The sequence below is a fragment of the Microtus ochrogaster genome, chromosome 8 (assembly GCF_000317375.1).
Source record: "Microtus ochrogaster isolate Prairie Vole_2 chromosome 8, MicOch1.0, whole genome shotgun sequence".
In the NCBI taxonomy this organism is placed as follows: domain Eukaryota; kingdom Metazoa; phylum Chordata; class Mammalia; order Rodentia; family Cricetidae; genus Microtus; species Microtus ochrogaster.
This window is the reverse complement of record NC_022015.1, coordinates 31,925,779-31,943,452: the sequence shown is the minus strand read 5'-3', so window position 1 is coordinate 31,943,452 and position 17,674 is coordinate 31,925,779. Positions and strand designations below refer to the sequence as shown.

The 17,674-nt window shown below is 49.1% G+C and overlaps 1 protein-coding gene across 12 annotated transcripts in view; it reads right to left on the bottom strand.

Moving 5' to 3' along the window:
• Positions 1–1,223: 1,223 nt before the first annotated feature.
• Positions 1,224–17,674, bottom strand: part of Jakmip3 (Janus kinase and microtubule interacting protein 3) — a 133,610-nt gene continuing 117,159 nt past the window's right edge. For all 12 annotated transcript variants that reach the window (XM_026781171.1, XM_026781174.1, XM_026781170.1 and 9 more), the window contains one exon: positions 1,224–3,586. The gene's annotated coding sequence lies outside the window, so the exon portion shown is untranslated. The remainder of the gene's footprint in view (positions 3,587–17,674) is intronic.

The following is a 17,674-nucleotide window of genomic DNA, read 5'->3' as shown; positions in this document are numbered from 1 at the left end:
TTGTTTGGATCATCTCTGCTGGCACTTCGGGGTCGTTCCAAGGGGTCACGTGGTTCCCGGTGTAGCTCGCTGACTCGAGGATCTCTGCCCTGCCAAGTGCTGCATTCTTTGGTAGCACCTTGTTTTCCATGGCGTCCTCAAGGCAGGGAAGATGACGCCGAGTTTGAGTTCAGCCAGAGGCTTCACAGACACATAGGGACACGATGCCAGCACGGTGGGAGTGGGAGATTTGAGGCCAGGTGTCCTCAGCGTGAGGTCTGCTCGCCAGACACGTGGAACCGGTTGGAACCAGTCCTGCAGCAGCCTCAGGGTCTCTCCCACCAAAGCCTTTCTGAGCTGATGCTGTCCATGCGCAGAGGGTGCTGAACGAGCTGGGCAGGACCAGAAACGCCTACTGTCCCTAAGGACCTTGGTGGTTTGCCCTCAGGACACAACTTCTGCCCCACACTCAGAAGGCCTGGTGAGAGCCATGAAAATGGTGTCTATTCTACTCCACGTGTTGTGGGATGGTCCACGCTGGGTCACGATCAAGAAGAGGATCGAAGGATCTGCAAGGACAGCCTATTCTAAAGCCAAGGTCAAGGATTTGCCGTGAGACAGGGAGGAGGTGCTCTCAGACACACCCCCAGTCCAGAAGGTCACAGGACAATCATTGTTGTCACTGTGGATTCTACAATTGATGGATTCTGAACAAAAAGACCCCCACCTTTACATTGTCCACTCAGTCAACTCCTTTCAAACGCGTGCTGGGACAATAAGTTGCTATGACACTCTACTGGGGGCCCATGGGCGTGTCATCCTGGTTCCTTCCCACCTGCCACGGGACTCCCACTCCCCTGTAAGCCTCCACTCTTCAGCAGCGTGAGAGTCTCTGCAGTGGATGTAGCCAACTGTTTGAGATACCAAAGTTCTTTTCCCTTCCCTAGCTACTTGAATTCTTCTCCATGCTATATACTGGATAAAGCCATTGGAAGAGACCTTCCTGGTCGTCACTCTAGGCAAGTAGCTGCCAGATTCCCCCTACTAAAGGACTGTCCTTCCAATGACTTTAGGTATCTCTGGAAGAGGCTGCAGATAAGGTGTGTACTTCCCTCCCCAGTGGGCACAAGATTCAATTTCCCTTTCTGGAATGGAAAGAGGCACTGCTGGCCAGGTGGCAAAGACAGGAAAGGCTAACACAGATAATAAATTCACACTTTAATAATATTCATGGAGACACCTTGAGCTAGGATTTAAAACAGGTTTTATTAAAACTGTACAATAATTTACAAATAAGTAAAAATTCTCTGGTATATATATATATATAGGAACCACAATACAAAAATATGTGTAAAATTTATAATTGACCACCATACAAACCTAGTTTAAGCCTGGGAATACTGTTTAGCACTGAACGGAAAGGTCACGTGTTTAGAGAGGGGGTGTTAAGGATCGCTTCATTGAACACAAATACTGCCTGGCACTTTGCCATGAGAAACCAAGTTCTGCTCCTTTTTGCATAAGTTTACAATAAAGCTTTTTAGAAAAGATACAATAAATATATGCTTTGATACATATATTCACAATACGATTTTCCTGAGCCTAAACTTAAATCCATCACTGTGTAATAACACAACCCACCGTAAGGGTTCAATGACGGAGTGATGGCAAGAGCTGACCAACTATCAGTGCCTCGAAGCCACTCCCCACCGTCCCTCCTGACTCCCAGGTGGTGTTTACGAGCCGTGTAAGGCACTCGGGTTTCCTGAAGGCTACAGAGTCTGCGAGGGCAGAGACTTAAGTCACAGCCGTAGGCCTTCAGCAACAGAACGTTAGACCATGGATACGAAGTAGACACCACGTGGCTATTCACAAAGGACTCTGTGGTTTACGTGGATTCCTAGTTTAGACGAACAAAAATGCTTATGTTGTTCTGGGTCGTGCACACACAGAGTGAGCGGGCTGACTACTTAATGCAACACGAAGTCAAGGCCCACACCTCAGTGACACCGTTTGAGCTCCTGGGGGACACGTCAGGGTCCCTCTTCTTGCCATTGCACACAGATGTCCTCTCGTAGGAGCTAAGAGCAAGGGCTCACATGTAGGAGGGAATCCCAGCTAACCCAGTGCTTGGGGTAAAAGGTTCAGCCTGGGGTTTAGAAAATGCACCTCACTTTTGAATGCAAGAGCTCTTCAAGATGCTCACTGGCAGCAAGAATTGGTCACTAAGGCTCACATGTACACCTCCACACACGCACCCAAAGTTCAGATCCGACCTTGGGATCATGTGACAAGAAGGTGCTTATGACACGTGAGTAACCACAATGAGATCTAAAGCGAGTACAGCCGTCCAGCTAATCATGTGCTTTCCGGAATACAGCTGGGTGGAAATGCAGTTTGGTTTGTGGGATATCACCCAACATTCATGGAGCCATTTTCCTTTCTATGTACATATACTTTACACATAAACAATAATGACGTCATGGGCACTGGTACCTATTTACATGCCTCTCTTTCTTGAAGAGTCTTTCTTTAAAACAAACAACATTAAATACCGAAGTTCCCAGACCTGTGATTTAGAGTGTCAGGGTTATTATTAAGTTATTTCAGACACGCACACAACATGCAAAGCCATGATCCAACTGAAACAGAGGGATGTGAGGTGGGTTGAGTTTCCAGTGCAATTTTTTTTTTGTTCCCAATCAACTACTGGTCTCTTGCAGGTTCACTTGGAGCTGGGCCAGGAGCTCTGGTAGGCAGGGAGCTACACGGAACTGAGACAGTTTCTAGATGCCTGTATTACACAGTCCATCAGTCTCTAACCCAGTGGTTTCTCTCACCTACAGATCTGGCAGCATCACCAATATAGGCTATTCTTGCCATTCAGTGCTGAGTACAGCAAATGGACCAAGAGAAGGCAGCCATTTAAATCAGACAATACCTTGAACTCGGGACTGAAGATTTCAGACTCAAAGACCAAACCCAATGTCAGACTCAGCTAGGGAAGCAATCACTGGGTTAGAACCTTGTCCAAGTGCATCAGAAACTATGGCATGAATGACAACAGGAAGGACCAAGTGCACTTAGTGCATTTCCCAGCAGAAATCCTGCAGCCACTGAAGAAAAGGCCTATGTGTCCGATCCTGTAAGCTCTCCTCTGATTTTGACCTAGGGGTCTATAACCACTCGGTCATCTGCACCACACCGCATCATTTCTCCTGACACAAATATAAAATGAACTTGATACTTTCAGACAACCTTCTCATTCCTCCCCCTGCCTACTGGGCTTTGGAATATACAGCACTGAATGCAGCAGTCACACCTGGCCGCATAGCTCGCCATCCAGGGCAATCAACTTCTAGGTGCTTTGAAAGGGCTCTAATCCATTCACCGACCTTCCACTGAGCAAGCACACTCTCCATCCTAACTTCAGCACAGAGGGTGACAACCTTAGACTATCAAGGGTGTGATGAGGACAGAAGGGGCCTCCTCCAGTCAGAGATGCATTCTGGTCCACACAAGGGAAGACTTTCCTGGACTGTGGATGGCCCATCGAGAATAATGGAAATCTCACTTGAACGGTCCTCATAGGTGCACTGCTTTCTCTCTGGAAAGGAAAGAGTAGAGACAGGGCTTTAGTGTAACGTACTTGAGACACACACAGGAGTGTTCAGAATGTGGGGCAGTGCTCAAAAAAGCTGGGTCAAGAGGGTCACCGAGAGTGAGGGCTGCAATCAAACTGACTCCTCCCGTGGGCCACGTGTCCCATTATGGTGGTGCTGGCACATCCGGAGCCTCTGCTGAGCAGACACCCTCCTAGGGTACTGCACAGTCACACACAGAGTGGAATTAGTCTGTATTCCTCATTGTAGGATTCAGCTGAACCTTCTCTCGGTGGTTGCTGAAGGATACCAATTTCTTCTCAATTTCCTTTTCTTCTCTGAGCTTAAAAAAAAATGTACCTCTGCTAGCTTCTAACTTTCTCTTATGCCCTTCAGATTTTTAAAGTGTCTAGCCACCAAAGGATCTTCTACGGTTTCTTTCGAGTAGATCAGTCCCTGATGCAGGGGTTGAGAGGGAAGACCCAGGGCAGATGCTAACATTAACCTAAGAGGGTACCACCTCACATAGAATTTTTTTAAGAAATAGAGGCTGGAGAAATGATTCAGTGGTTAAAAAGCTCTGGTTGCTCTTCCAGAGGACCAGGATTTGATTCCCAAACCCCTGTGGTAGCTAAGATAACTCCAGCTCCATGGGATCCAGCCCCCTCTTCTGGCCTTCACTGGCATTGCATACACGCTGTTCACAGACAGACAGAACAACCCATACTCATAAAAACTTTTAAAATAGTAAAGGGTAAAATTTTTTAAAGAGCTAAAATAGACACATTATAAACATGCTAACGTCTGCACACATTATAGTTGGAATCGATGCTGTCATTATAATAACACCTTCTCTGCCTTTAATTTGATTCACTTCTAAATGAGTTGTTATAGAACCACCTATTTTTAGAGCATTCAAATGGGGGAAGGGGACTCTTTCCATTCTAGACCTTTAATTTTGCAGGTACAAAGACAAAGCTCCAAGAAGGGTAAGGGGGAATTCCCATGGTGACACTTCAGGCTGAGGAGGCTTGAGGCCTTGATGATCCTACTCACTCTCCAACCCTCCCTGCTAAGACTCTTACCAACATACCCATCAGCCCACCCACCCCACGTACCGACTCCATGAATTATGTGATCAGCTGTCCAGAGTATGAACTACACATGACAAGAAGAAGCAAAAATCCACTGAAAATAATTCAGAATCTTAAATATGATTCCCTAAGACAGAGGGAGAAAGGGCATTCGATTGCCTGGGGCCATTCCCCCATGGCTTTCTGTCAGTATTTCCTCCACTTCGCTCACACACTCCATTCATTACCACTCACTACCTTCATCTGTGACTGCATGTGCAGGTACACATGTGCAAACACACACACACGCACGCATGCATGCATGCACACACAGTTTCCAGAGTGGGTGGCTTTTTGTCCTCAGCCGTGACTGTGCCGTATTAAACAGGCACTCTGAACATACTTGTACACTAGTGCACATCTGTACATAGTACAGCACACACATGCAGATAGCACATTCATATACATATACAGGCACACAGTGTATACCCATATAAGCATGCACAGTTTCTAAAACAGCTGTATTTCTTCCCTCACCCATGACTGCGCCACACAACGCATGCATCTGTACATCCATATAACATGCATTCTGGGTGCATACATAGAGACATCATTTTGATCCCAGGTTCTAGTCCTCCCGAGTCCCCTTCCATCCCATTCCCCAAGTTCAAGCCTCTGAAAATACACTATTCTTTCTCCATTTATTCCCTTTCTGGACACTAGGTCAGCTTCAGCTCAAGATTTCAGTCAGGTTGGAGGCATGCAGGGCACAGGGTAATAGTAAAACCATGTTGTGTATCTGGCCTCAGTATCTGTGGCCCATAGGGATCCTCAATGTTCCATGCACCCACAGGCTCAGTGCTAGCTCAGACCCCCACTCCTCACTCACAAAGGCCTCTGTAGTCAGGAAGTTTGAAGCGACTCTCCTGCCTACAACCTGGAGTTGGGAATACACCTTCTGAAACAAGACTACCTGCTTGGACCACATAAAGGCTCAGACGATAATAGGCCCTGCCTTCCCTCCCAGCTCTGAAACTTAGTGGATCAGGCTTGGGTGCCCAACCAAGTAAACTTCCCAAAAGCCTGGAATTATACACCTCAGGTGCCAGTGGAAGCATTACATAAATGTGCATCCTCCTGAATATTAACTTTCATCAGGCGATGAAAGGAGACAGAGACCCACATTGGAGCACCAGACAGAAATCTCAAGGTCCAAATCAGGAGCAGAAGGAGAGAGAGCATGAGCAAGGAACTCAGGACCACGAGGGGTGCACCCACACACTGAGACAATGGGGATGTTCTATTGGGAACTCACCAAGGCCAGCTGGCCTGGATCTAAAAAAGCCTGGGATAAAACCGGACTCGCTGACCATAGCGGACTACTGAGAACTCAAGAACAATGGCAATGCGTTTTTGATCCTACTGCACGTACTGGCTCTGTGGGAGCCTAGGCAGTTAGGATGCTCAACTTACTAGACCTGGATGGAGGTGGGCGGTCCTTGGACTTCCCACAGGACAGAGAACCCTGATTGCTCTTTGGGCTGACGAGGGAGGGGGACTTGGATGGGGGAGGGGGAGGGAAATGGGAGGCGGTGGCAGGGAAGAGACAGAAATCTTTAATAAATAAATAAATTTAAAAAAATGTGGTTGCGTTTCCCTTCTGTGGAGAGTATGTTCCATAGAAACGTCATGGGAAGGGAAGAGCACAGAAACCTGACCCTGCCTGTGCTCCCCACTCCCCTGTGTGTCCAATGACACAGCTGCGGTGATGACTCAACCACGGTGGGACAATGTGTCAAGCCCCGTGGATCCTTCTGTGCTGTCCAGCATAGCGTGGTCTTGGTGAACCTAGAATATTCCACTTCCTCTGCCACCGGGAAGCACAGTGGGCCGAGAGGCTGTGGTCAGACAGGACACGGTCCTTAGCCCACCATGAGCATAGCCATTTGCTGGTTTGCCCTTTCATGCAGTAAGTGTGTATCTGGGTGTATCAGGAGCCATAGCAAGGACTCCACAGTGACTCCTGGAGGCACTGATGGCCGCTTACCTCCGTTAGAGCTTACAGCTCACAGAGAGGAGCGAGAGGAGCTGACTGACCGGCCAGCTCCCAGGGGAGATGTTGACTGCGGAGGGTACAGAGCACAACTGGGAAGTCCCCTGCCAGCTCCGGGCCCCTCGAACTGGAGACTGTGAGACCTGCCTCGTAACAGTGTGACACGTTTAAAGAAGGCAGCCTCGGGGCCACAGCCTGCCCTTTCTCTGGTGAGCAAGCAGGTAATGAAACTTCGGTATTGGGTTGCAGTGAGAACGGGGATACCCAGTGAGTTGGTAACACACCCAGGGGCTCAACTCATGGACCCAAGAACGTGGCGGTGGGGATGAGGGTAGGATGGTAACAACAGGGCTGTCCCTGATCCCGCTCCCCTGCACTTGCAGTGGGAAGCCCAGCCAGCAGGCATGAGGACTCCTTTGGAGCTGCAGAAGCAACACACATGGGTAGCGCAAGAAATGGCCCTGGCATATGGATGGGGAAACAGCACGCTGATTTATGTCAAAACAGAGTCAGGGAGCGGCCCTGCCGCCTGTGTTTGCGTTGGGAACTTCCACAGGCTCTCAGCTGTTGGGAAACACTAAGCTGTTGGCACGGGAGATGAACACCTTCCTGGGTCCCCAGGAGTGCAGCTTGGATCGAAATCAACGGCTGCAGATGGTAACACTGGAAAAAGCTGGGGGCCCACAGTCTCAGTCAGGATACAGAGACAGAGTTCCTATCTGGGGAGCCTACTGGGAAGGCTGGGACCCTGCAGCCCCCAAACACTATGCTCCAGGGTTCCCAGAGTCAACGACCACAAGACACCAGAGGACGGGCTAAAAGCAGAATCTTCCTGGTAAACTCTGTTTGTCCAGTCACATTAGCCAAACAAGTCCAGGCCAGACAGAACCAAGCGGCACACCGAGGCCATTTTGGAGCCAAAGCCGCATTCCCAACACTCTGATTTGGGATAATATCAAGGATAGACAACCTGATCAGACAGCAATTTAGCATCTCCTTCCTTTCTCACAGCCATTTCAGCTAAACCGCTGGTCTAGCAGATGGACCCAGTCCCCCCAGCTTCCCTCAGTGGCCTGCTCCCTATAGCCTCAGGTCAGTCTGGTCCCTCACCTGCCCTCCTGAGAAGAACACTGGGGGCTCACACGGACTGCCCCTTAGAGCCAGGCAGTGACTAGATGCTCCTGGCCTCCTTCTGGGGCTTCCCAGAGGTGCTGACAACTGTGTGTTTGGTTCTCTCTCCCCAGCTCAGAAGCTTCTCTGAGGCCCTAAGTGCCCCGCCTGTGAACCGGAATGGGGGGTGGGGGTGGTCGCAGGTCTCTTTGCTTTGATATCTGCCAGCTGGCAGGCACAGCTGCAGATCCTGCGCAGGCCAGGCCTCTTGCTGCTCAGCAACTTACTTCCCCAACTCTCCTGAGCAGGGCTCAGCTTGATCCCTGGCTCAAGCTCCCTTTGAAACTCTTTCTCCCTTTGAAGCATCTAAATTGCTATTGCAGGACTGGGAAGGGAGCTCAATCCTCCCAGCCCCTCCTCCTGGGGCTCCAGCTTGAAGGCGGCCGACTGGGGAGGTGTGTCTCAGCCTCTGGGGTCACATGAGCCAACCTTTGCAATCAGCCTGTTCTGCACATGGCTGTGTGTGTTCAGCGGGCGATTTCTCTAGAGGACGAGGCTCGCCCTGGGTTCGCTGCTGTCCTCCCCGCTAAGCAAGGTCAGAAGCTCCAGGAAACAGTTGTGGTTGCCTCTGGGACCCCAGTGCTTTGAGAACCCAATTCAAGAATCTGAGTGACACCTCCTTTAGGTAGAAATCCAGGAGCCCGACCTCCCGAGGCTCAGTCGTCCAACCATTCCCCAGGGGGGCGAGCAAGAGAAGCAGGGAAAGGCTGGGCCACAACCTGGGTCCTAGAAGGTCTCGCATTTCCATTGTTCCCACCCAAAGTGCACCAGTGGGGGCCTCTAGTGATCTCTCTTTTGAGGCCCTGGAGAGGACAGGGAGAGGATGGGTTGCTGCTACAGAGTGCCCGTTAGTTAGGCACCATGGTAAAGAGGCAAGCAGAGTTTGGAGGCAGACAAGAGAGCACAGCACAGGCACAGAGGGGGGTTTGTACTGTGGGAACTGCGCCGTGAACGAGGCTTACTTTCATTCATCAGGTCGCACAGTGGTCTCACCTAAAGGCTTGGAGTCAGAGCCCTGGTGCCACAGCTCCTGAGATCTGGAGAGCACGGGGCAGCAGAATGACTACACCGGGTCCTGTATCCCTCCTCCTACCCTGTCAGCTTGGTCTGGAGACACACTTGGCCCGTTCCTACCCGGGTGACCCCCACCTCAGCTCTTTGAGGACTGTTAAAAGGGAGAGGCCTTGCCTGGGTAAAGGGAAGGAGTGATTTCAGGGGTGGAGGCAGGCTAGGCGTTTCCAGGCCTTTGTTCGTGATGGACAGACAGGCGAAGGCCAGTGCTTCTCAAGACTCTGCCTGTTCCTACTGGATACTGAGCACATTGCTCAGCCTCCCTTCACCTTAGCTATAACCAACCCGATGGGTGGGTGTCACACACACAACCAAATGCACAGGCGCTCCCATGCAGGTGCACGCACATAATCAAATACATAAGCACCTATCCCTGCATCCCTCCATGGCACACACAGATGTGGGCGCTTTTCACCTGCTTCCTATTGGTTCTGGGATTCTTCTCCCATCTTGGCTGCAGGCAGCTGCTCTCGGCTGACGGTGGGGGTGTCCTGCTTACGTTTCTGACACTGACCTCTCTAGCAGTGACATCTCTTATTAATGGCCTCACAGCCGCGCTATGAAAGGATCCATTATTGCACAGACCAAGATGGTCACGTTATAGATGGGCGGCAGCTGCTCCCCAGGCGAAAGCCCCTGAGGAAGAGAGCGAACTAGACAATGGAGCGGCAAGGGGGAGGGGATACCCTCCATCTCCCAGGAGTCGTTCCATTCTGGTCTGAGGTTTTGTGCAGCACACTCAGGAACATGTGAGAAACGTCTTTGCCAGGAGAATCGAAGATTGTAGACCGAGCACAAATTAAAGCGTTGCTGCCGGGATGAATTAGAACGGGGTATGAAGTATTTCCCTGAGCTGGATATTGGTATCACTTGACCCGGTATCTTCAATCCTCAGTGGGAACACAGACAACACACACACACACACACACACACACACACACACACACACACACACACACACGAGATTCCCCCAGAACAAGAAGCACCACTCACTGGTATATAGCATGCAGGTTCACAGAGTGAGAGGTAGCATCCGGGAGGGAGGGAGTCACCTACATCTCGGGATGTTACTGGGTGAATTTCAGCACAGTGATGTGAAGTACAAAGTCAGTACGCACAGGGGCCTTCCTAAAGACCCGAGAACCATGGAGAGCCATCTTTTTAGCAGCGCCAGAGTTCTCTGCAAAGCTCCAGGGAAAAGGGCCAGCTAGGCCTGCGCCATATGTCAGACCTGGTGTTGGCTGTATGTAATGGCCCCACAGAAGACACACATATGAAAGGACCCAAAACCAATTACTGATTAGATCCTGTGACTATTGTGTGGCAGGCCCCCCGTAGCAGGGTGGGGCAGGCTGCCAGGCAGGGACTAGATGCTCTTAAGAGGCTAGAGAAAATTTTTTCAAACATAGCAACTGCCCTAGGAGAGGCCAGCCTCAGACTCAGTGTTCACACCTAGGAAACCATTGCTAAACTACCGTACCTTTTTGTTTCTGAATGAGATATACTAAGTCATAAAGAAGATCTGTTCCTTGGGTTAAAATGGAGAATATTACTGTTTTTTTAAATTTTATTCTATGTCTGCATAATGCTCATGGACTATGGGTGTTTTCTGAGAGAAGCAGTTTGTCCTTGGATTGAGGATCGATGCCACCACTTCTGGCTGGCCCGGGCCATAGCACATTGGAAGCAGCCTGAGACTGCACTCAGAAGGGTTTGCTCATTGGCATTCGGGCGCTGGCTTCACGAGGAGCTGTAAATCTGAGGCTACTGACAGTTAATCTCACACTCTGTGAGCTTCCAGACCCAGAGCTGGAAGGAACGCAGTCCCTGGAGATCCAGCCAACCCCCAGGATCAAACGGAACCAGAGAGTTTGTCTGGACCTACAGGGAAGATACCACCAGCAGCTTTATCCCGTCTGCACCCCAGTATGGGCACAAAGTAGGGGCATTCCAGCCAGGATTCACTAAATCCCAAATGGGGGCTTATTCAAGACAAGCGGAAAGGCTAATCAGGGAGGGGAGGAGCTCCGTATAAGAGGTTCAGGGGACAAGGCCACCCCTGAAAATTGAACTGCCTTCACAGTGCCTCCTGCACAAAAGGAATTGGACATAAGGAATCAAGAAAGAGAAGATCTGTTACTTAGAACAAGCCAGGATTTTCTTTGTTCACATACCACAAAGTTTACTACTAAAAAAGAGGATACATTTTTTTTGACTCTGTGTGTGTGCGCGCGCGTGTGCACTCATGTTTATATGTGCGTGGATACACATGTGTGTATGTATGTAGGTGGAGCCCAGAGGTTGACATCTGGTTCTTCCTCCATCACTATCTACTTTCTATGTTGAGGAAAGGTCTCTAATTGAAACTGGGGTTCCCTGCTTCAGACAGTCTAGCTAGTCAGCTTGCTCTGGGGTCCCTGTCTCTGACCTCCATCTTGAGAGCTTCCTGGCAGGTTGTCACACGGACCCAGATTTTACGTGGGAGCTGGGCATGAAACTCCAGCCCTCGTTGTTAGTTTCCGAACCAAGACAAAAGGCTGAAGTGCCGATTTAACACATCAAAGCAGACGAGGTTGCTAGGTTGTCCCTACATCCCTCAGTCCTTACCTGTTACAGGACCCTCTTAGCTGGCCCAGGGGGCTGGATTGCTCTTCCCTGTATAATCCTACCATTTTGGTTACCTGCTCTTTGTGCATTCGGACCTGCTGGCTGCTGCACTGGTTCCCCTCCCTTGCCTGTCTCCCCCTCCCCCCCACCCCCCCCATGGCACAGCTCAGTCTTGTTACAACCACCCTGGATTCTCCTAGATGCCCCTGTCCCTGCCTCTGGCAATGCTCTCGGTACTATACCTACAATTAACATTCTCCTCCACCATACCTAGGAGCAGTCATGTTTTCTTTCTCTCTCTTTTTTTCTTTTGCACTCGCTCATGTTTGCACATTGAACATTTTCCCCCTGAGCAATCCCAGTTGATCAATTAGACTTCATCAAAATTACAAGTTCTATATGACACACCCTCGAGAGACTCAAGAGAAACAAAGGACTGGGAGATGGGTATGGCGGCTAACACCCGTGATGCCAGCACAGGAGGCTGGGGCTAGCCGGGGACACACAGTGAGTGCCTGGACTTCCCAGCAAGTCTCCTTCTTATCTGTGTGCATGCATGTGTGTGCGGGTGTATGCACATGGGTGCATGCGTACATATGTGGGGAGTGTGAGGAGGCTTGGTGGACAGCCTCGGCTGTCAGTTCTCAGGCACCATCTTCTCTTCAGCTCTTTCTCAGATGAGTTCTTCCATTGACCTGAAACTTGCCATGTAAAGTGGGCTGACTGGGCTGTGGATCTGTCCCCACAGAGCTGTGGTTACAAGCACGTACCACAATGCTTGGCTTTTTGTTTTGTTTTGTTTTTTTTTAATGAGGATTCTGGGAATCACGTTCGAGTCCTCCTGTTTGCAGGACAGGCACTTTATCAACTGAGCCATCTCCCAATAAAGACTTCTTTAAAAAAAGAAAAAAGCTGGGTGGTGGTGGTCGTGCACTTCTTTAATCCCAGAACTCAGGAGGTACAGGCAGGTGGATCTCTGTGAGTTTCGGGCCAGCCTGGTCTACAGAGTGAGTTCTGGAAACAGTCTCCAAAGCTACACAGAGAAACCTTGTCTGGAAAAACAGACAACAACAACAAAAAATGAAATATCTTTAAATTTTATACATATATTCGATAAACAAATGTGTCTATATTATATGGGGAAAAAAGTTTAAAACAGTGCATTAGGAGGATATAACAAACCATTTAAAAATGGTAAAAAAAAATATGAAGAGAAACGTTGCCAAAGAGACTATACGGATGGAAAATCAGCACAAAAGACATTCAACCCTGTTTGCCCTTAGAAAAATGTGAACTACACCAAAATAAGATACTGCAAAACCAAGCAGGCAAAGCCCCACGGAGATACAGGTGCTCTCCTGCATTGCTGGTAGGACACAAACTGCAGTGCACAGTGACAGTGAACAGTTCCCTATAAAAAGAAACATGTTGGTCCAGGCCATCCAGGAGCCCCATCATAGGTACTGACCCAAGAAGAAGGAAGGCTCCCATGCGTGGAATCCTGCACACAAATGCTATGGCAGCACTGCTCGTAATTGCCCTAAAGTGAATGCTGCCCCCTGATGCCCTTCAGCTGGAGATGCTCCCAAGTAAATAGGGTTGCCCTGGGGCTAGAGAGATGGCTCAGTGGTTAAGAGCATTGCCTGTTCTTCCAAAGGTCCTGAGTTCAATTCCCGACAACCACATGGTGGCTCACAACCATCTGTAATGAGGTCTGGTGCCTTCTTCTGGCCTGAAGACATACACACAGACAGAATATTGTATACATAATAAATAAATAAATAAATAAATAAATAAATAAATAAATAAATGGATGCCCTGGTTAGCCACAAAATAATACGGAGGAGAGTCGGGTCCCAATACTGCAGATTATGCGATTCTATTGATATGACTTGAAATGGCAAGACTGAAGGGGACTACCAGGATGGGCTGAGGGGCTCAATAGCAAAGGGCTGAGGAGGGGGTCTGTCTGTCAAGATGGTGGTGGACAATGTGTCAAAACCCAGAGAACACTTACTGCACATCATAAACAGAAAACACTATTACATGTGAATTTTTTTTTAAATATCAGAATGTGGGGTAAAGAGAGCATACAGGATGTGACACAGGACAGAGCATAACTGCCCTTGGGGGGGCAGAGAAGAACTCCCTAAATTATTGTGCTGGCTAGTCGTATGTCAATTTGACACGAGCTAGAGTCATCAGAGAGGAGGGGGCTCAGTTAAGGAAATGCCTTTATAAGACTGTGACAAGCCTGAAAGGTGTTTCCTTCAGGATCCATGGGGTAGGGCCCAGCCCATGGCAGGTGGTGCCATTCCTGACATGGTGGTCCTGGGTTCCAGCAGCCAGCACTCCTCCATGGCCTCTGCATCAGCTCTTGCCTCCAGGTTCCCGCCCTGTTTGAGTTCCTACCCTGACTTCATTTGCTGATGAACTCTGATAAGGAAGTGTAGGCCGAATAAACTCTTTCCTCCCCAGGTTGCTTTGGTCATGGTGTTTCATTGCAGCAATGGTAACTCTGGCTAAGATAGTTATTTTGGAGAAAAACATTTTGTCTGGACACTGTAAGACCGAGGACAAACAGAACTATATTTGTGCTACATTCTAGGTAGTGAAGTGTGCCTCAGTGACCCTGAGATGACTTCAGATAAACCAGAACAGAAGGGTAAACAAGAGCCACATGCCCCGCCACTGTCAAGGCAAGAGGTCGGAAACAAGAAGAGAGTGAGGTTAGAGCAAATCTGGGGCCACTGGTCTGAATCTGGGGGTGTGGTTATGAACTCATAGTGTTATAACAGTGATTGATAGATGAAGAGGTAAAAGTAGATAGATAATAATGGAGGGGTATAAAAATGGGTAAAAATAAAAGTAACATAAGTAGCTGATGGATAGATGATATATAAACAGAGGATAGACAGATAAATGGATGGATGGATGGATAGATATAGATAGGTAGATAGATAGATAGATAGATAATAGATAGATAGAGTAGATAGGTAAGCACATAGGTAAGTCTACATAATTAAGCACACATACATGCTCCCTGTTATTAGACTAAACTTCTGAAGCTGTAAGCAAGCCCCCAATTGAATGTTTCCTTTTAAAGAGTTGTGTTGGTCATGGTGTCTCTTCACAGCAACACAACAGTGACTGAGACACACGCTCTGCCCACGAGAAGCTGGAGAATGAAGCCACGCCATCAGCAAGCAGACATGAACCTAGAGATCTTGATTTCTTAACCTTATTCTCCAACAGGGGCAAGCACTCCTTGGAGAAGGGATGGATCTCAGGCCTTGAACAGGGACAAAAGATGAGCCTGGAGTATCTCGTGGTAACAGAAAGTGTATGCATGAGAAAGGAAGGGACATGGAGATAGCACAAGCGTCAACCTGAAAAAATGCTTGAGGTTCATGATATGATTAGAATGACTAGGACACAGCGTTCCCATAAGAACTTGCCGCAGGTGAACAAGAGTTTGGGGAGGAAAAGCAGATTTATATTGTGTCACTGTCCTCTTCTCGCTGTACGCAAGCATCACCCCAGGCTCCCAGTTCTGTGAGCACAGGATTCACCACGCTGACCTCTGGCACCCCTGTTTGGCACACAAAGGTTCTCGCCGTGCAGTGTGCTCACCTCGAGCTAAACATGAGAAAGCACAAGACAGATCAGACCGAGGGACACTACAAAATAACCTACAGGTTAGTATCAGCGTGTCGTGTCTGACACGACGAGGAAACACTGAGAATTGACACCTTTGAGTGGAGAGATAAGACGACAGCTACAGCCTGGGGTCCAGGAACAGAACGTGTAAGGATTATTATGCAGGCTACTAACACCAGGAGAAGCTAGGCAAACGGCACACAAGGACTCCCACAGCCGGATGTCATAACACACACCTGTTATCCCAGCACTTGGAAGGCAGAGGCAAGAGAACAATGAGTTCAAGATCAGTCTGAAGGAGAGAGAGAGAGAGAGAGAGAGAGAGAGAGAGAGAGAGAGAGAGAATGAGATGGCTCAGCTGGTAAAGGCACTTCTGACCAAGCCTGAGACCTGAGTTCACTTCCTACCCCATACTCTTATGATAGGAGAGAGTTTAGCTTGCAAGGTGACCTGTGACCTCCATATAGTGCCATGGCATGCCCGTGCACATACGTACACACATCATTTTAAAATTAAAGCAATAAAAAAACCTCTCTATACCTATTTTTTGTAATTGTTTTAATCTAAAAGTCACTTCAAAATAAGAGTTTAAGGGGTGAATGGTGATACCCAGTCAGAAAGCAGGTGTCACTGCCTTTTCTGTATCACATGTGCGTCAGCCAGCAGTCCCCAGAGTGGTATCTGGGGCAGAAACAGGCACGGACCTTTGGATTTGGTCTTCAGATGAGAGGGGCCTCGGGTTTTCTTGGCCAGGTGTGATGTTTTGTTTGTGATCTAACAAATGAAGCTTGCTTGACAATCACAGAGTGTGGAGTGAGCCACTAGTTAGCCATAAAGGCCAGGCAGTGATGGCACACACCTTTAATCCCAGCACTTGTGAGGCAAAGGCAGACTGATCTCTGTGAGTTCAAGGCCACCCTAAAAGAGAAACAGAGCCAGGCAGTGATGGCTCACACCTTTAATCCTAGTACTTGGGAGTGACACGTCTTTAATCCCAGCACTAGGGAGGTGGAGACAGGAAGGGATATGGCTGGGTGGAGAGAGGAACATAGGGCGGGAGGAGACAGGAGCTCAGGGCATTCAGTCTGAGGACTTGTAGAGACAGGATACCCCATTCAGTCTGAGGATTTTATAGAGGTAAGAACTAGTGGTTGGCTGCTCTGCTTCTCTGATCTTTCAGCTTTCACCCCCTAATATCTGACTCTGGGTTTTTATTATTAAGACCAATTATAAATTGCGCAACAGCCAGGAGCTGAGATTACAGCATAGAATCCTCACAAATAGGCTGCAGACGACTGACAGCCATGGGAGAGGAGCCTAGTGCAGCAGCCTCAGGTGGGGTCAGGGTATGTCACGGTGGTCACACCCATAGCCAGCTCCAGGCTTCTTCACTTGGAGCCTCAGGAGTCAGGGCTCTGACCCTCTTCCCTCTCTGGCCCCTGCAGCTCTGGGAGCTGCTGGGTAGGTTTCTGACGCTGCCTGTTTCTGTCCCAGTGGAGTTGCGGGCCCGTGGTGACTGTCCCTTGTTGATCCTCCAGAGCTGGTACTGCTGCAGGCACTGGAGTATTGCACCCCAGCTCTATGCACCTTTCCTTACCCGTTGTGTCTGAGCGGCCTCTCTCTGATTGGGGGAATGAGGAGAATGTTTGCTTGTCCCTGCACCATGCATGGAATCAATCCCTTCTCCACAATTGCTGGTTCCTTTTATTATATAATCTGCAGGCAATGCAGCCAAACGTCAGGGAACCACTGGCTCTGGCTCCTGGGATGCTCTGTAGCATGCTGGCACCCTAGCTAAGAGGTAGCCACGACTTCTCACTCTCCTTCCCTCTACCTTGACCACTCTGACTTTAGTGTCCAGGGAGCAGGAGATGGTCTGAGTAGAGCCCAGACTCACAAAATGCTTTTTTTTGGGGGGGGTGGGGAGGTGGGAAGGGGGCACCTGATAGTTATAGTTTGAACACAAAATATCCCAACAAACTCATATTGTCAATCATTATTAGTCACTAGCTAGTAGCATCCTTTCTGTTTGTTGTTGTTGGTGGTGGTGGTTTGTTTTGAAACATAGTCTCACTATGTAGCCTAGTCTAAGCTGAAACTCATGATTCTCCTGCCTCAGCCTTCCAAATGCTGGGATTCCAGGTTTATGCCATCAAACCTGGATGGTGGCACTACCTTGAAAGGGTCTGGAATCTTCAGGAGGCAGGTCTGAGCTGGAGGAAGTAGGTAATAGGGGATGGGTCCCTGGAAGGGTCTTGTCTCTGTCCCCCTCCTATCCCTCTCCCTTGTTGCTTACTGTCTGTTCTGAGAGAAGTAGCTTTGCCATTAGGATCTGTGTCTCATCACAGCCACAGAAACCCAGACCCAGCCGGGCGATGGTGGCGCACGCCTTTAATCCCAGCACTTGGGAGGCAGAGGCAGGTGGATCTCTGTGAGTTCGAGACCAGCCTGGTCTACAG